Below are 20,993 nucleotides of genomic sequence, written 5' to 3'. Positions count from 1 at the left end.
TTCTGAAGTATTCATTTTTCACCATAGTGACACTACTATTATAACTATGGATGCTGCCTTTGATCATAACAAAATTATACTAACAATATGGATTCTTTTTTTTCTGTACACTCACTCTCACTCAAGGCTTGGACCGAGGTGGACTAAGGAAGGTTGAACTAAACAACACTTTGTTCCTTCTTTCTTTTATGCTAGTACAGGAAAAAAAAATTGTAACAGGATGTTAATGTGTTCACAACAGGAATTGTGATGTGTGTCATCAAACACTTAAGTGTTTCCAGTAAAAAGAGGAGAGGAATAGAACTGTGGAAGCTCCAACTATTCTGTGTCTTCCAACTATTGCAGTGCCTGTTGTTGTGCAAACTGAGAGTTTACTCAACTAGTGCTAGAAAAGGCTTGACATAAATGAGGAAGGCATGACAAAAAGGGCACAAAAAATCCTTAACTTTTTAAATTTATTTTTTTTTTTTACTGACAATTCAGTTTTTAGTGTTTTTAAAAGGATAGATAAGAACCCAGTGTCAGAGGAAGAGCTTCAAACAGTAATTGTAAAGTTCTAATACTTTCTGTATCTTTCTATTTATTTGAGGCATCACTCATCACTTAAGTCAATGTTTTGACAGTGATTTCTATGAAAACAGGATTTAGCTTTTACTGTGCAGAGATTCTCCATTCCATCAAACACTTTCAGTATTGAAGAAGTAAAACTGGAATGACAGTTTGTATGGTAAATTTACAATTATGAGTATGAAAGAGACCTTTCTTCACTTGTAGTACTCCTTCTTCCAAATATCTTATTCAAAATTTTGTAAAAGATAGCAAATTTCAGGAGATATTTTGAATACTTCCAAGGGAAAGAAGATGCAAGAATGGCTCATTCTCCCCCAAAATATTCCTTACAGTGAACCAAAATCAACCAAAACTTTATGAATTCTCTGTTTGCTGTAATATACACACAAGTTTTGGGGGATGTAGATGCTTGTGTATGCATACATATACGTCTGTGTAAACCAACTAAGAAAGAAAATTTAAAAATTCAATTATTACCATTTCAGTATTTAAAAAAAAATATTTAATTTCAAAGTATTTTTATTAATTTAGTTTTATATCAAGAAGTGAGAAAAAAGAAACTTTGGGAGATTGGTAATACAAGTATATATGAAAATATGAATATAAATATGAAATATTACTTTGAAATGAGATATATTCAACTGCTGGAAGAAAACAATAAAATTTCCTCAGCACAATTAATTTGAAGATAAAATTATACTTGGGGACACCTTCTATGAAATGTTACCATTGCTTACCCCAAAACTCTCCATAACAAGGCAACATTGTCTGCAGTTTAACAGCCTTTCAGCAAAGCAAGTTGCTGTCAGTAATGTTATCAGACGTATTTTGAGTTTATGTCACATGTTAGCTGGTCCGTCTTTGATTGTAACCGCTTGGAAATCAGGAGCCAGGAGGAACTGTTTCTTAGAGCAATCTTCCTCAGTAGCTTCCAGCCTGCTACAGCTTTGCTTTATCACTCAAGCTGTAAATTGTAACCCCTGGGATACAGAAGCTAGCACCCTGGTATCTGTGAGGACACCTACATAAAACAAAGGAGTACAGGATTAGTAAGAACTAACTGTGTCACAGGCTTGGCCCACTGTTCTTATGGTAGGTAACCCACCAAATATCTAATCTAAAGAGGTTGCAGAACATCAGTCCTATTCTAACTTGAGGTCATCTATTCTTGGTCATAATAGATTATTTATGTCTTTGGATCTCCCCTAGCACTTTGTTAGTACACGATATTGTTAGGTAGCTTACAGCAGTGAGACCCCAGAGCAAATAAACTGGTCCTGTGGTAAGCATTACGGTATAGGCATCGCTAATTATTTATTTCCTGCTGTTAAGCAGAAAACAGGCTTGACTGCCCTCACAACAGCTGCAGCATTACAATGTGTGAAACACTATGAACTTTATGTGCTAGCTCTCCTGAAGAGCTCTGGGGGCAATGGGTATTACAAGCAGGTAGACTAGTTGTCAGAAGAGCCTTCTGAAGAGTCCTAGTGCATCAGCAGCAATTAATGCAGGTGGTATTTTAGACAAGGGAGCTAATGAGCTTTAATATGCATGCAGGTGAGGGAGTGCTGAATCAGTAGAGCCATTAATGAACCTATGACAGCCTAATTAGCTACAATTTAAAATCTATGGAATCTAATCAGAAGAGCTGAACACTGCTGCAAATCTGTGTATGAATGAGTCTTTCTAAATACTCCAATCTGTTGCTTAGTCACTGATTGATAGTAATTGCTTTTTTTCCTCTATTGTGTATAGGAAAATGCCCAATTTTGTTCTGATAGAGGAGGACACAACATTGAAGTTAAATGCCTGAGATGTTTGACTGCTTAAGTTTTAATCAGGAGATGTTTAAAAAAAATCAAAGTAAAATTAATTTCGAGCTCTGAATATAGATGATTAAAAATACACCACCAACTTTTCATGTATTTGGCTGGCAGAGATTATATGCTAGTTAATCAACTCCAAATAGCTTATATGAAATTAAAGATAGAACTACAGCTGAAGTGGCATAAAATACACATATTAATATAAGAACTTCTTTATATAGGAATTTTATTAAACTCCTTAGATGAATGATTTTTAATACAACCAAAAAATTTTTCCTTTACAAGGAGAACAATAATATCTTCTGAATGTTGTTATTAAAAACCTCAAAAATAATAAGAAACCTATTACAAAACATTATATTTTCCTTTTCCAAAATCACAATGGGAAAAAGAATATTTGGTAGTGCATAGTAGGGGAAATACACAACACAACTAAAGGGTATGTCCAGCATTTTCAGTGAGATACAAAGTATTATAAATGAAGGTTTAAATACCTGAAACACTATGAAATTTTCCTTGTGTTGAGGGCTCAGATCCTACTATATGCAGATGAAATCCCATAAGAATTTTCCTTTACTAGCCAGCTGGCTATGTCTTCCAATAGTACAATAGGTAGATATATATTGGATTAGTGAGGAGGAAGTTGATGAAGAAATGAGGATGCCTTTTTTGGCTCAATCCACCTATCCTTGGTATCCTTAGTAAACATTACTGTACTGAATATGGGTATTAACATGAATCTACAGGGAAAAAAACCACATGGCTAACATTTTAAGTCATAGTATTCTGTGTCACTACTCACATTTTCATGTAGATACAAAGTATTTGAAAACAGAAAATGTGTGAAATAGTTTTCAGACATAGCTGATGCCCATGAGCTTGGAATTGCTATTTATTGAAGCCTGCATGCACAGCAGGTTGACCAAGAAGAAGGGGGAAGGGCGAAAGGAGGACTTTACAGACAATTTACACCTCAAAGATTGCTTTTTTCTTCACATGATTCCATGGTAATTGAGACCACCTGATGCTCTCAAGATCCCAGCTTCCCTCCCTTGCCACCCTACAGGTAAATTAGGAAATACCAGGGGGAAAGTACTGTATAGTATTTCTAAGGAGGAGCTATCAGCTCTGTTGCTTGCTTTCTCCACTGCCTCAAAGTGACTGGGTTTCAAGTAGAATTTGGTCAAGAAAACTGCTTTGCTAAAGATTTTAAGCTTTCTCCTTATAGCTTATGTTAAGCCTCTGTTTCCCAGAGCTAGCACAAAGAACTGCATTTTCACCAAGGCAGCCTTTACTGAAAGGAGGTCATACACACTTTCTCCAAGATGTGCTACAAAGGTTAGTGAGAAGCTGGTGAGAAAAGGCTCTATTGAGACATCTGCTACCTGACAAACTCTTGAAGACAAACACAGGCTTCAGGCCAGGTGTGGACTTTGAATAGCTGTTTGTGAATGTCTTTTGGCTCAAGATGCACTCAGTGATGACATCTCTTAACAATTCTGAATGAAGAATAACGCTGAGAGAATCACTGTCTGATCACAGACAAATCATGGACAGAAGAAATGGTGAAATTAATTGAATAAATAACTTGCTAGGAATTATTTCCTTGTCTGTAATCATCACTGCCACTCACAGAGTAATTTGCTGAAGCAGCAACACCAACTTTACTGCAGGTGAACTTTATTTCTGGTGTTACCTTTTTTTGCGATCATAAAGAGATACTGAAGTCTGATTTCACGTATCCCAACTGCACAATTTTCTTCTTTTGACAAAGCGAACAACCACATCTCAATAGGTTCCATTTTATACATATTTTTTACCTCGCAGTTCTAGTTATTGAATTATACAGCAGGCGGAAGAAATAAATAAGCATTGGGCCCGATCCTGAAGTCTTTATTCATGCAAATAGGAACTTTGCTTGAAATTTTTTATGCAGAATCAATCCCTAAGTGTTCACTATATTTATTTTAGCTTTCTCTAAAGTAGTGAAATGTTTTAATTTCATAGACATATATGTTATAATAACCACATTGTCACACAGTATGCTTCAGTTGAGATTCATCTTTCTCTTAGTTCCTTTGCTCTCTATGACTATATATATATACACACATATATCTATTTACATTCATGGAGGTATTTACTATGTATAATGTGAGTTTACCTTCCCTGGTTTTGCAGTAATGCTACTTAGAAGGCTCAGTTCTCAGCTCATCATTATTGTTAAGACTATAAATAGTTTTCATGTCACTTTTTTCCATTTTCCATTTTTTGCACCCAAACAGATCTGAGCTTTTTATCAGTGTAGTCAAAACTGTCTAAGCCACATCAAGGATGACAGTCCAGGGCCTGACTGCTCCTGGTGCCAGTGGGGAAAGGCAGGGATACCTAGAATAAATATTAGAGGAAGATGTCTGAGAGTAAGGCTTACTGTTCTTACTACCACAGAAAGGCTGCAATGTTGGAATAGAAATGAGTACTGCTGCGAGAAGTCATGAAGTCTGACTTTCCTCTTTCTACAGCAGCAGAAGGCATGGTGGCTTTCCAAGGGTTGGCATGGATAAAGCAGGTAACCGATCTAGGTCTGCTGGAACACAGCAGGATCACTGCATCCTTTGCTGCCCCAAGCCTGTTCCTAAACACAGGGGAGGCTTTGGGCAATCTAGATAGTAAAGGAGTTCTCCGGGTTGACAAACCTAGCTCACACTGGTGGGACAAAAATCCTGGTGAGACAATTAGAGCTTGAGTATTTATAAGGATGAGGTTCAATTTTACTTGCATATGAAGCAATGGCCTGGAACAAAGATCCTGAATGCTCCACCTTAGTGCGGCAACAAAGTAGTTGGTTGTTGTTTATTTGTAAAAATAAGTAAACCATGAACTATGGGGCTAATAAATATATCCAAGCTTACACAGTCAATGGCAAAGCCAGGTTGATAACAAAAGGACTGACTCTCTTGTTGTTTCCACCACTGTGTATCAGAACCAACCTCACTGAGGCCAGTGGAATGACATAATATGTCGTGCCCCGGTGTGCCCGGAATGAGGCCCCGGTGTGCTCCTACCTGGTCATTAGGCAATCCTTGGCTTCTTTAAAGATACTGTGCTTCCATGCAACTTTTGGTACCACTCTCATACACAAATACAACTGAAACATACTGCACAAGATGATGGATTCCCAGTGAAAATTGTGACTGGGCTGGAAAAAAAAACTTTTAGAACAGCTCTATCACCCTCTTGAAAACAAGCTTCAAAGAAATAATACAATTATTTATATAATTATTTATATTAATATATTTTCTATCATTATATTATATAATTATATATAATTATATATAATATAATTATATGTTATAATATATTTTATATAATTATATAAATAAATATTTATAATAATTTTATAATTATTTAATTATTTATAATAAAATATAATTTAAAGAGATCAGCTATGAAAGATGGTGAGCTCACAGACGTTTAAACTTGAGGTAGCAGGGATCTGTCACATGCTTCTGTTTAAACACATATTGGACATGCTTGTTGAATGGGGCCAGGGAGTGCAACATTATGAAGAATTAAGCCATTGGTACATAGAGCTATCTTTATACTTCACTAATGGAATATAAGCTATATAAAGCTATTTTAAAAGGACTTCTTTATTTTTCCTTGTTTGAAAATATTTTTATTTATTTATTTTCGCACAGTGGAAATTTTATTTTTTATAGTTTTTCCTGCTGGGGCATAGTTGAATAAATTTATTTTAAGATGGTTGGTAAACTGTTTTCTTTCTGTACATCTCTGTTGATGTATTTTTTAATAAATCATTTTTAAGGTGGCTGTTTCAGTATTTTTCTTTTTATTTCCTGCTGTGGAGATGAAGGCTTTAATAAACAATTTTTTGAAGTGGCTATTTTTACATTTTTCTCCTGTATCCTGCTGTTACAGTGCTGTAAGCTTGTTACATGTTCATTTGTTTTAAATAGCTGCTGTTCCTTATTTTTTTAGAAATGATTCTTGTACATTAGACTTCATTTTGAGAATTTCCTTCTCTCCTCTAAATAAAACTGAATAGAAAAAGGCAGCAGAACAGACTTTTAAAAAATGTTAGTATTACAATTCACAGGAATAACTAATCTGAGGACTCAGTTATAATAGCAGGTAGCTATTCCATACCAAGTTACAGTGTTAACCACTAACAGGTTCAGGCTTGTCACATTCAAAGTAATTTTACTAAGTTTAAGCTCATTCGAACTACCTTGGTGTAGTTCACCACAGATCGAGTGCTTACACGGAGTTATGACAGTTCAGCTGATCCGTGGTAATGTTTCAGGATGTGCAAACTCAACCATGGGTCTGAATGCTGATCTCCGTGTAGCAAATCGTAAATGCAGTCATAGTAAAACTATTCCTAAATTTGAGTTCCATTGATTACTCTCTTGCAATATGACACAATTTCTAGAAATGTTGACATACTTTGTTTTGCTTTTAACAACTTTTTTGAAAACTGGACGGGTTTAATATTTCATTTTATAGTGAAAGTTGTTATTTTCATCCACAAAAGGGTTGAATAATTTGGAATATAATTCAATATTGCATGTGAAGTTGGCAATTAATACGTATTTTGGATAGGAATAAAAAGCAGGAAAAAGCAGGGGTTTTTTGGTCAAAGAAAAAGATATTTCACGATTTATCAGAAAAAATAGTTAAATGAGAACTCCAGTATTCATTCAATCGCACTAGGACACCACCAAGATTTTTGTAGTAGCAGACCAGTGCTGTCAAGCCTAGAACCACTAGGAGAATGGAGAGAACAGCATAATGAGATCAAAAGGCTGATGTGAGTAAGAAGAGAGGACTAGAGATATATGACTATGAAAATAAGGGAAAACCATATAGTTTTAGAAATATTTCATTTCAGTCAACATAATTATCTAGAGGGTTGATATACAGTTAAAGCTACACATTTTGACTCTCTTAACAGTTTCTGGACATTAACAAAACAAAACACAAAAGAATCTCAGAAGTGTGATGTAGCCTAACCATTTCAGATACCTATCTTAGAATGGGATGGTTGCTCTCCAGAGGCATTGCTCACTACAGAGAATACCTGGATGCTTAACTTTAGAACAAGTGAATTTAGGTAAGACAAACCCTACCTTTTAATGTAATTGTGTGAACCTCGAGGCCTTCCATGAGCGAGAAGAGCCATTAAAGTGACTAGTGTTGTCTAAGGCCACATCTTAGATTACATCCATCTTCTATGTTGTGATTATACTGGTTCACTGGATATGAGTGGCAATATTCTAGCAATACTGAACTGAACAGAAGCTTCAATGTAGTTAGCATTAACACTTGTTTTAGATGGTTAGTCTCACTGCCAGTTTCCAAGGGATAGCTTGATTCAACTGACTTCTGCTTCTCTGATGAGCAGTAGCTTATGATGGACCACAGTTTGCCTATTGAGGATGCACAGTCTGGTTTTATCCCCTACATAAATAGTTATTGTGTAGTATATAAACCAGTCCTTGAACAGGAGTAGTCATAAACAGCACAGTGATCTGTCCTAACAACAAGTTTTCAGGCAGTAACTCTGGCCAGAGAAGATTAAGACAGACAGGAAACTCCCTCACTGATATTACACATATTATTACACATGATATTGCCAGATATTACACAAAGACTTTGAATCAGAACATAAACATCAATACTCTCTATCTCAAGGGTACACTCTTGCAGGTTAAGAACTTGAATGACTAGAGTTCAATTTATTGACCCCTGCCCTAGTTTGGCATTGTATTTTATCTCTCTAAAATATATTTACCTACAGATTAAATCATACATCTCACTGAAGGGTAGATACCTGTTCAAATACTCCTGTATTCATCTGTTCATGCTTCACTACAGTGGGATTTCAAGTTCTTTGTGCAGTGTAGAGAGTTGAAAAAACAGTTTTCTCTTAAGAAAAGCGTATGTTGTACTAAAACCTGATCACAGAACTTGCTTGGGGAAGATGATAGCCAAAGCTTTGCCTTCTATGTACAAAACAGGCTTCATAATTGCTACTTTGTATTTGCAGAGAATTTGAACAGTCTGTGAAAATAAAGTGCTTTTAAAAGCATTTATTAGCCTTACTTTCCATTTTAGTTCCTATCCTCATCAAATTAACTCCTCAAACTCATTTAATACTGCATGGTCTGTAGGTAAATTAAAGACATTGGTCTGTGTATCTGGCCCTTTTCATAAGCACAAAAAATGCTTAGTAATTCAGATTATGTGTACATTCAAGCATCAAATTAATGCAGATAGATTGAAAAGTGGCTTCACTTGTTGCCCAGATCCTGAGGTGATTAAAGTAAAATTCTAATTCAAGTTTTGAAACAGTTTATTTTCATTACAAACAGTGTGAAAGTTTATGTTTTCCAATCAATACAAGAGGAACATTTCTACTGAAGTGTAGAACAGCTGGAGGTGGAAGGGGAGTGAGAAAGAGGTAGTGATAAGGTTGTTCCATCAGAAGACTCTCATCTTCAAAAAAAGAAGTGGAAACAGACATTTTGAAAGTCAAATCATCTGTCAGGAACTTAATTTAAATGAAAGTTCCAACAAAGGAAAAGTAAAATAATTCCTCAAAGCTAAACATACTGTTCAGGATGAACTCTTCTCAGCTTGAGCTGAAATGCTGTGATTTCTTATGTGGGTATCGGTCCTGCTCTAATTCCCATCTTTTCATTTATAAAATTTCTTGGTACTTCAGAACACCACATTTTGCACATCTGTATTTCATGATTAATATATTGGCAGAATCTCAATTTGGTTTGTTTTAGCCTATCTGCTTATACTTCTTATGAAATGAAGTGTTAGTTACTAATTATAATTGGAGGGCTCCACAGATTATTATGTTTTGCTATGTTATCAATAGCTAGACATATATAGGGAACGAATGCATACGCTTTGATTCTATAGGAAACCAAGACAAAAAAAATTCCCCTTATTGGGGAAAGTGTGCACATTGGTTCTCTGGGAAAAACCAAGTGCTTGAATATCACTGTGACAGGCTGTGGTACAGATGGCTGATTACTGGAGATCAGAGTATGTGTCAAGTCAACTTCCTCTGACACTTTTAAAATGTGCTTTGTTTTCATGCAGTGTGAGCATCTTGCTTGTTTGGGACAATATATTTTGATATAATTTTTGACTAGAAAGAAGCATTTATTCTAGACTATGTGGGAAAATTTATCAACATATGAAAAACATTTTATGGACTTAACTGAAATATTGAAGCTGTGACTACTGTCAGAGATATGATTAAAAATATCCAAATTTTCCAAAGACTGGAGCTATCACTGCAAAGCAAATGAATTTGAACCACTAATAATACCAGGCATTACCTTGTGCTGCCTCTATCTTTCTTTTTTATTTTTTGCCTTACTTGAATATGAAGATATCCTGTGTGATTGAACTATCGAGTACTGAAGAGTCAGCATTGCTGCTGCATTTGAAAAAGCTACATTGAGAACTTTATTATGCACATCTGAAAAGCAAAATCAGTAATTACAAACAACTTACAGGACAGCTGAATGTAGTTAAATCATTTACTTGCAATACACCCACAATCTTAAAATGCTTTAATATATAAAAACATATTCAGCAGCTGCAGTGCTTTTATCCGACAGGCATTCTCTCTTAAGCTTATGGAAACTCTTTTTTTTAGGAAGGTGTATATGTTCCTTTAAAAGCAAAAGGTAACCACAAGTGAAAGGACATCTGTCTGCTTTACAGTTCCTTGAAGCTACTCTGATCATGGCCAATAGAGCAGAGAGCTGTGTAACATAATGCGGATAGTGCTCCCTTCATCATCTCACAAATCACTGTAGAAATTGCCTATGTGATCTTAAGTGAAGGGAACAATAAGGCTGTTATGTCATAATGAACTGTTGAAATAGCATTAAAACATACTACTATTGGATAAGAGAAGTCTGAAGATACAGAGATAATCAGAGGTGTGTAGACATGTCTACATATCTGTCATCATGTCTACAAATGTCTGATTATCTCTGTATCTCCAGCCTTCTCTACATACATCTGGGTTTGGAATTTTATTAAAAGTCATGAGAACCAGGAGACTCACATACCTTTCACATGGGAAATGTTTGGGTAGAAAAAAGTTAGGAACATTTTTCTATGAATAGATGTTGATTCTTATTTCACAGTTTCAATGTTGAAATTTTTTTAATATCATGTACTGGTGCCTTCTCTGAGGGATACTTATTTCTGTTTTAAAGTCAAGCCTCTGGGCTCTTTGAAATGTGTGGTTATGCAGGAAGTAATCTGCTGGAGGCTTTGAGATTTAAAGCCCATAATCTTGGGAGATCCCATGTCTGCCTTTCAGCCAACAGTGTACTCTGAAGCAGAGCTGCATTAGCAGCTGTAAATTCAATCTCACTGTAGTTTAGCCACTCTATTCTTCTTCACTGGTAATTACACCATGGGAAATAACTATTTAAATGGAATCCTGTGCTATGATTACATTTTTCAAAAACTGATTAGAACATACAAGACAGTTTTCAATTTAAACTTCCAAGTTTTAATTCAAAACAACTTTATAGTAACAATTTAGATCTGAGAATGTACAGACATTAAAGTGAAGCAACTTACATTCCAGTTATTTGTACTGCTTCTTTACAGAAATATTTCTAGTATTTATGAAGATTAAATTCTGCCAACCCATGACTAATCATCAGAGCCGGGTAAACATTTCATAATGAGCAAGTAATTTGAAAAACTCTGCCTTTTTAGTGAACTACACACATGCATGTTTGAAATTTCTTAAAACTAGATCCTGATATCCAGATGTTAAATTTTACCTTACTTTACAAGTAAATCTACATGGCCATACAAAAACTCTGGTATGATGCTTTGTGAAGTAAATGTTTAAAATTGACTGCAGGGGTGATTTATTTTCCTGATCTATGCACCACATGCCCAAGAGCCAAATTATTCTGTTTAGCCAAGAGGCGCAAGATCCTTACTGCATACTCCAGGCACTTGCACATACTCTGGGAGCAATTCACAGAGGCATTTGCCAAAAACTCCCACTCATTCTAGCATTCTACTCTAGGATGAGATTCATCTAGGCTTGTATTTGGGACCAGGGAATAACGTGATATTTACCTCCATTACTGCTGCTGGATCACTGCCTTCTGCAGTCAGGTATTCAGACCACCAGAGTTCTAAGATGGGAGGTGATGGAGAGTTTTACAACCCAACAGTCATGGCTTGGCTGTCCTGATACATTCAGTTAAAATGTGAAACCAGGGTTCATTTAATACATTTCTGGTTGCTAAACAGAGGGATGTAACATAAACAAACATGGCAATGAACTACAGTATTCTGTAATGTTAAGATTCAATAAATGATTTTAAAGAGATACTTTCACTATGAAAGAGGCCTTAAAGAGTAACATTTATTGTCTTACCAGATTTTAAAAAAATATCTCTTTAGATACCATAGACAGGAATGTTTTTGGTTTTACTTATATATGATGATAAAAGTTGTTTTTGAAAGATGACTCAAATAAAGAAAAAAAGATGATTAGAGGAATGAAAAATGAGATGGTAAATACAATCAATAACAACTACTTTCTGAGAACTTCTGAAACTTTCTGAGTTTAGTCATTCACCACCTTACTGCATAGATAAGGTCTATGGTAGCATAGTTATGAATTTATCCTCCTTTCACTTGAATCAGATTACTGACTTCAGTGGAGTATTTCTTGGTTTATACCACTGCGAAAGGAGAATTGTCTTGGTGTATCAGTTTTTACCATCTCATTGTGTGGCAATTTATTAATTGTAACTGTAGAACATTTTGTAACAGTCTGATAGGATTAGTAATTTTTTTTAAAAATTATTTTTAAGGATTGGATAAGACCAAAAAATTATTTTTAAGGATTGGATATAATAATCTTCATAGTGATTAATTAATTGCTAATAAAAAGTGGTACTTGTCCAAAAAAAGGGGAAAGAAGTATTTTATTTTTATACCTATACATAGCAGAATAATGTATTATCTTTGGCTTGAGTACACTGATAGATCATTTTCTATTTATCTATGATGATATGGAGTCTCAGGTAAAAAAAACAAAGAAATAAAAATTAAATAGAAGTACAATGTAAACTCAAAAACCAAGCAGCTGTTCTGTGAAAAGTATAACATACAATACCATTATCAGTAAAAAAGGTCATAGGCTTGATTCCTTACCCTTAACGGACCAATCTGACCAGACCCATCTGTGTCAAATCCTCCAGGCAAGGATATTTTATTGTTGAATGGCATTTGTCCAGTCAGCAGTGAAATGGGTACCAGCAAGAGCCAAATAAAGCAACAGGAGATCACTATTCAGATATCCTGGAGACCTTCTGGCTTAGGGGCATTCCTCAGTAGGAGATTTTCACCACTTGCCTGTCATAACACAGCATGCATGGGTCCATTTGTAAAATAAACACATTCATTGCAAAAACTACTCTGAGTGAAGCTGCTATTGTATATTGTAGTACAGAATCATCATCAACAACCCCGTTCAAGCAGTTTCATGGGAATAGGGCTTTACAGGTCATATGTAAAAATGTATCTTTATGGAGACTTTCTTGAAGTTTCTAAAACGGCATTTTGACAAAGAATTAAAAACCATTTTATTATTTTTTTTAAAAAAATCAGTATTTTATTAAATACCAGTACCAAAGTCATAAAATCTTTCGACCTCCTAACTATACTCCATTCTTACTCTTCAGTATGGAAGAATATTGGATGGGGAGATGAACCTATTCAACATAATTTGTTAACATGTTTACTCTCTCATTCCCATAGAGTATTTTATAGCAGAGTTTTTTCCAAGACAATTCACTGCAGATGGAAACTACTTCTGTTCACCTCAGACAGGTGTTTAACATCTTCACAAAGATGTCAGAGTCAAATCCTAATTCAGCATTAGGTGTGTGCATATCTTCAACTTGTAGCACACAAGCAATGGGGTTTGGGTCGGGCTGATGATTTTGTAGGCTGATATATCATTCCTTATTATGAACATTATTTTCTAAACTTGTTCTTTGTTTCTTTAAAGAAATGTAGAATTCTCTCCAAAATAGGCTTTCAAATAGGAAACATGAAAAGTTTGGATTCGAGTGAAAGAAAACAATGGGAAAAGCTAGAAAATACAAACAGTTATTATAGTTCCATTAAGGCTGATGATCTGATCTGGAACAAGTTGTCATTACAATATTTCCTTGGTAGTCAGAAAGGTAAGGAAAAAATAAACAAGAGGAGACTTAACTGCACTGAAGTTCAGGTGCACAATGTAATTTACTTTATTAAAACCTGATTAAATTAATATGGTAAAAGATAAATAGTAAAATTAAAATAAGCTAATTATGAATAAGATTTCCACATCATATTTAGCCATGTAATAATATTTTGCTCCATTTAAAAGTTAAAAGGGACAGTGAGCAAAGTATTAGGCAGGAGTTCTCCAGTAAACCACAGACAGTCTATGGTCATCATACTACATTTTAATACTCATAATATTTTGTGTTCATAGCTGGGAAAAAAGTGAATATCTATGATTCTTCTGGAAAGGAACATGGCATGCCACTATAGTGCAGTGCTTTCCTTATTTATCTAAGAACAAAACTGAGGAGCAAACTAATTTGCCAAAAGTAAGGTGAGGAAAACAATTTCTTCCTCAAACTGAGGTTCCTCTGTAGCTTACTCACACAATATAAGGAAGAAGCATGAAAATTAAAGTAAAGCCAGGGCAGAAAGTTAAACTGAATACACTGATGTAAACAGAATAATTCAAAAGGATATACACTACAGGCTTTTATTGTGAAACAGGTGTTGGTCTTCTACCGTTAAAAAAGCTGTGAGTTAATTACGCTACGGAGTAACGAGGATGTTAACTAAAACTTTGTTTCCATTACAGCTGATTACATAGCTTCCAGCATCCTAATAATAGTCCACCCTGAAAAATCTGAAAAATATCAAATTACCCAAATTATCCTCAGAACAATTTATCTCTTTAAATAGGAACATAACGGTAGAAGTAGTTAATAAAATGAAGCAAAAAAAAATCAGATAAAGCTGCCAATTTGAATGGATTCTCAGCAGTACATTGTAAGACATGCCCACCTCCCCGCACCCCCACAATGATTCTTCTTATGACTTATTTGTTTAGTTTTCTTCCACATAGGAGCTGGATATCACAATATGCCTACAAGAAGGTCATTTAAGAGACAAATGTCCCAGCTACAGATTTCTTCCCTCCCACTAAGTATAGAGACATTATCACCCTTACCCTAAGAAAGGTAGTCTCCTATCATACTTCACAAATATTTAATTGGATTTATATGGGGCCAGTAGTCACTTGTTAGGATGACTGTAAAGGCACAAAGTACCGGTAAAGTTTGGTGCTTTTTGCTAGGATTCATATAATTCTTTCAACAGATATAGAAAAGGCATTTGACTGGATTGAGCGGCTTGCTTTATTTATTTTGAAAGCACTATATGCCTGGCACATGCCTTGTGGTCCACTGGTAGAAAGTTCGTATCAGTTTTCTTGCTTATCCCCTCCTCAGTTCAGGATGAGTCCCAGTCACTCTTAAGGCCACAGTCCCAAAATAATTGTCATCTAGATTCAGTACAGTAATAGGTAAGAGACATCAGAAAGGGATCCAGGAATCTGAGTGTGATGTGTTGGCTCCAATAACAGCATGCAGGGAAATTTTGGCATCTCCAAATGGGAGCACACTGTAGAAAGGGCCAGCTCACATCAGCTTAGCTTGTAGTTGCCTAAAACTAGCAAAAAAGGAGAATGGGACTGTATTTTTAATCACAACCACTCTAAGACTGTCTGTAAGTAAACTTGATCTTCTCCTTATCAACCTTCTTGAACTCTTCTGAAAGTCAGATGCCAAAAAACGTTCAAAGGCACATAAAACCATGCTTCTAAAAGAAAACAAAATATATTTTAGAGCAGCACGTATCAACTATTTGTATAGAATAATCTGGTATTGAACACACTCATTCAAAACCCCAGTGCCCTTAACCCTGATGAGGTTTAGATCACATCTCTCTCCTCAGGATGACCGGAGGACAGTAGAGTATATTGGAATATAACACTTTTTACTTGTAGCGAAGTTACCTAGCAAAGAGAAAGAAATGCAAAAAGTGGACTGGATCAGAGAGTGAGCACAAGGCAGTTTTATAAAGAAAAGCTTTTTTACCATGTGGGTGGTCAAGCACTGAAACATGTTACCCAGAGAGTTCATGAAATCTCCATCTTTGGAGATATTCAACACTCAATTGGACATGGCCCTGTGCAACCTGCTCTAACTGGACCCAATCTGAATGGGGTGGGATTAGTGGTGGGATTTGGGGTGGAAGGATTAGACAACATGACTTCTAGAGGTCCCTTCCAACCCAAATTGTTCTGTGATTCTGTGATTCTAAGACTAAACATGACTCTATAGTCCACTGTTCAAGATATTTAGCAAGGAAAGAGCAATCCTGAGTTCTAATTACTGCTATCCAATTTCTATTTAAATTAAAATATTTAAATACAGAATATACATTCAATATAAAACTAGAGAAGGAAGCAGGACAGAAGTTTTCTCCATATCAGTGAAGTGGACTAAAGTTTTTTGTCCTAATCTCTCTGGTGTAAACATTTAAGAAAGATCAATAGTGATATCCTAAAAAAACCCTAAAATGGGAAAGAAGGATGCTTCCACAGGAGATGAGGAATTCAGGTTCAAATCTCCTTCAACAGACCTGGTTATTCATACACTTGTTAATTGTTTTAGCCACTGAGTATGCAGTGAAAGGGGAAAAGTAAACTCCCCATTATGTGTGAGGCCTCAACCTGTACACCAGTTCTAAAAAATTTTGCTGTATTTGGAAATGCAGGAAAAACAGTTAGGGCAATAGTTATTCTGAAAATCTTGATGGAATCTAGACATGACATATGGCACTTGCTTGGGCACTACCAATCTTTAAGCATTCAGAGCAGCAGAATTTTATAGAAAGAAAACTCAAAACTTGTTCCTATTACTTGGTTCATCAAGGTTACTCAGGTTTTCCTGTATTTCATTCTTCTGGACTGAAAATACAACCAAACTATTTACCATTAACAAGTTTAACAGTTTAATTAATACCTTCTTTTAGCCCCACTGCTCTTCTTCATTTAGCTATTTGCTTGTTCAGCTAATTATTCTTGTATTAATCAACATTTTTGCCTTCATAATTGTTTCCCATATGGCTAGTATCAAATTATAGACCCAAGTTATCTGTGGCCATCATATATTTTCTCTCTGTAGAAAGCTAGTAACTTGCTCAGAGAAAACTACCAAGTCAGTCTGTCATGATCTCTCTCTAGTAAATCAACATAACATTTTATGTTATTTTTCTATTTATCTTAATTCTATGTGAGCCTTTGCTGTACAATACATTCCAATATATTGTATGATATAGAAATCAGATGTCTCATATTCTGTTTCTTCAGTACAGGTATTATATTGTCATTCCATTGTCATACAACAGTGTTGCTAACCTGACAAAAATTTGAAACCCTTGTTACTGAATCTTTGATTTCATGTGATAGTTATTCCAGAAATCTAGTATGGTCATCACCTTCTGCCCATGCTCGAATATATTATGCATTTTGAATTTTCTTTCACCTGATGATAAGAATTTCTATTTCTTTAAACTCAATCCTATTAGCCATCTCATGATGTCCTCATAAAAAAATAAGAAAAAGATAACAATTATTTTTAATATCAATACAATATTCTCTTTGTATGCCTCACTTCTTCAGCCTCATTCCTCATCATTCATGCGTCTAACATTTTTGTTTGGTTTAATATACTTTATAAGCTATATCTCAGAATATTTTAGTAATTCTACACCCCATGGACTTTATGAAACAGCTTTCTTTGCTAGTGATATATTTTCCATTCATGAGGGATGAGAAAATTCTCAAGGAATTTAAAGGATATACAAGTTCTTTGGGGTTTAAAGTAAGTATCAACAGTTATAATGCAATAACTGATTAGAATAAATCTGAGAAGCATAATCTGATTTGTATATAACTTTTCAAAACAGTGAAAAGCACTTTAAATATTTGCCACTGAAATTAATATCCAATGTGCCAAATTTATATAACTGGAGTTTTATCCTATTTGTAAGTATTGCTAAGGGACTTCTTAATGTTGCATAGTTTTCTTCTTAGCTCAAAGCATATTGTGATTATTATTGAAAGGAATATGGCATTTTATTCCAAAGCAAATTTTAAGGCACCAAAAAATGTTTTATTCTTCCTTAGAACAAAACCAGATATTTAAAGAAGTGAGAAACCAGAATCGTCTTAAAGCAAAACCACATTGATAGCGTAATGGAAGAGACCCTGAGCAAAAACATAATAGATGCAGGACAAGTTTGTGCTCAGCCTCATTCCCGCTACAATTTTTCATGCCAGGTTTCTTCAAATCAGACTGAGGAGAGACTTGAATCTACGTTTTCTCAACTCCAGGCAAAGGTATGCACACAATAGGTTAAGCAGAATTGTTATAAGGTATGCAAGTACCTCTCTTTCTCTTAATTGTGTATATCCCAGCGTACTCCGGGACACATAAATCTTCAAGGCGACGAGTCTATACATAGCCAAAGCCTAATACTTGTAAAGCATTAGGGTAAAGCTGGGTAAAACAACTGGCTGGATGGCCAGGCCCAAAGAGCTGTGGTGAATGGAGTTAAATCAGTTGGTGGCTGGCCACAAGTGGTGTTCCCCAGGGCTCAGTATTGGGGCCAGTTCTGTTTAATATCTTTATCAACGATCTGGATGAGTGGATCGAGTGCATGCTCAGTAAGTTTGCAGATGACACCAAGTGGGGTGGGAGTGTTGATCTGCTTGAGGGTAGGAAGGCTCTACAGAGGGATCTGGACAGGCTGGACCGATGGGCTGAGGCCAATTGTATGAGGTTCAACAAGGCTAAGTGCAAGGTCCTGCACTTGGGCCACAACAACCCCATGCAACACCACAGGCTTGGGGAAGAGTGGCTGGAAAGCTGCCTGGCAGAAAAGGACCTGGGGGTGTTGGTTGATAGGCAGCTGAGTATGAGCCAGCCGTGTGCCCAGGTGGCCATTCAAGGCCAACAGCATCCTGGCTTATATCAGGAATAGTGTGGCCAGCAGGACTAGGGAAGTGATTTCCCCCCCGTACTTGGCACTGGTGAGGTGGCACCTCGAATACTGTATTCAGTTTTGGGCCCCTCACTACAAGAAAGACACTGAGGTGCTGGAGCGTGTGCAGAGAAGGGCAATGAAGCTGGTGAAGGGTCTGGAGCATAAGTCTTGTGAGGAGCAGCTGAGGGAACTGGGATTGTTTAGTCTGGAGAAAAGGGGGCTCAAGGGAGACCTTATTGCTCTTCTACAACCACCTGAAAGGAGGTTGTAGTGAGGTGGGTGTTGTTCCCTTCTCCCAGGTAACAAGTGATAGGACAAGTGGCAATGGCCTCCAGTTGCACCAGGGGAGGTTTAGATTGGATATTAGGAAAAATTTATTCACTGAAAGGGTTATCAAGCATTGGAACAGGCTGCCCAGGGAAGTGGTTGGGTCACCACCCCTGAAGGTATTTAAAAGACGTGTAGCTGTGGTGCTTAGGGACATGGTTTAGTGGTGGACTTGGCAGTGCTAGGTTAACAGTTGGACTTGATGATTTTAAAGGTCTTTTCCAACCTAAACATTCTATGATTCTATGATAATGTGGTTGGGAGATACAATTTATTGGTTTTGAAGCAGTTCAAATTGAATCCTTTGGGTCATTTCAGCAATGAAAAATATTCCAATTATAGGTTAAACTTACTCAAAATGTAATATTTAATTTCATTTTCAGATGGTTAGTAACTTTTTCCCCAAAATGAAATCTTACAGAAAACTTCAATTTGGAGAAAAATATATTTTCTTTCAGAAAATGGTTCATGTGGGGTTTTCCTCACCAGCTTGAACACAAATTACCTACTAAGGTATTTTTTCCATCAAAATCAATAAGGAAATTATTAACAACAGAATTGTTATAATTTCTTAACTTCTTTTTTTCCATTACTTCCTCTGCTGACCTTTGAACACATCTATATTTTTTTCACTCCCTAATATTATTTTTTTGTATTACAGTGGTGTCTACAAGTTTCAAAGTGAAACTGGACTTGCATTGTGTTGGACACTTTACTGCTGTACAAAAGGAATACTGGGTTTGGAAAGTTACCCTGTATATGGCAAAGGCAAAAGATGGTCAGGAAAGTAGGCACAGAAGACTTGCTAATCACCTGCAGAGTCTCTGGCAGTAGAGGGTAGAGAAACCAGGTCAGGAAATCAGTGTAATATTTGATAGACTACACTTTACTATTTGTAGTGCTATTTCTGGGCACAGAGAATGTGCACTACCACTGGTCCCAGCTGCTAATTCCTTACTTTTGCCACTGCTGAATTGGCCAGACCTGGTTGAATTAATTCCTCCCAACCTCATTTCCAACACAGAAACTTTTTGCCTTTTTTGAAAGAATTTCAATTAGAAGGAAAAGCAAACAATACATATAAAAAATTCCACTCCCCCAGAGTCAGAGGTAAGGCTCGGATTGACATGAATAGACACAGTTGGGTCAACACTCAGCCGCTTTTGATAAATCTCACTTTTCAGATGGTGTGTGAACAAAGGAGAATTTTGTTTCTAAACTGTTAAGTAGTGAATCACAACAAAAATGAAAGAAAAGAGACAAAACCAGTCTGATCAAAAACAAAAGGCATTTTATGAACAAAATTGAGTGGATCTGTTTAAAACAAAGTTTATAATTTCAGTAATTGCGGTCTGGAACATGTTTTTATTTCTGTTGATATGCAGCTTCAGTTATGTGCAGCTGAGTGTCACTGTGCTGACCTATGTTGAGAGGATGGTAAGGAAGCATTTGATACAAACCACTTCAGGCTTTTGTTATCTGTCCTTCCTATAAAACTCTAACAGGAAAACCTCTGAAGTTTTCAAATGCAGTAACTAATGCGGAAACGGAGACCTACTGTTCAGTTCTTATTGGCTAAGGTGTTGTAGATTCAATATATCAATGGAAAAAGCTTATTGTTTTGGCAGGAGTGCAATGGTTAACATTCACAAAAGTTCCTACATTGTATACTACTTCAAGGAAGAATAAAATACGTTTGTTGTGACATCCCACATCCCTAATTATCTTAGAGAGATTTTGATTTGTAATACTTGCCTCTGTCTTAATGATAACATGACAACAACAGAAGAGTAGAAATGTGTTTCTAGTATTCTGTATGTTCTTGGTAGTCTGTAAAACTTTAATATAAATAGAGTTTACCAAGACACCTGGCCAGGAAAAATCTCTGAACCTGTAACTTGCACCCTGCACTTTCTAGCCTCTTTGTCTCCCTTTGCATTTGCTACTGTAGCCCTTCTTGGTAAATATTGGTAGCTCAAACATATTTACTCTGTTTGCATCCTCCTCTCATCCCTCCCTAAACAAAGTATCATATAGAGATCT

This window comes from Ciconia boyciana, chromosome 2 (genome assembly GCF_034638445.1).
Source record: "Ciconia boyciana chromosome 2, ASM3463844v1, whole genome shotgun sequence".
Taxonomy (NCBI): Eukaryota; Metazoa; Chordata; class Aves; order Ciconiiformes; family Ciconiidae; genus Ciconia; species Ciconia boyciana.
Note: the sequence above shows the minus strand (reverse complement) of the source record.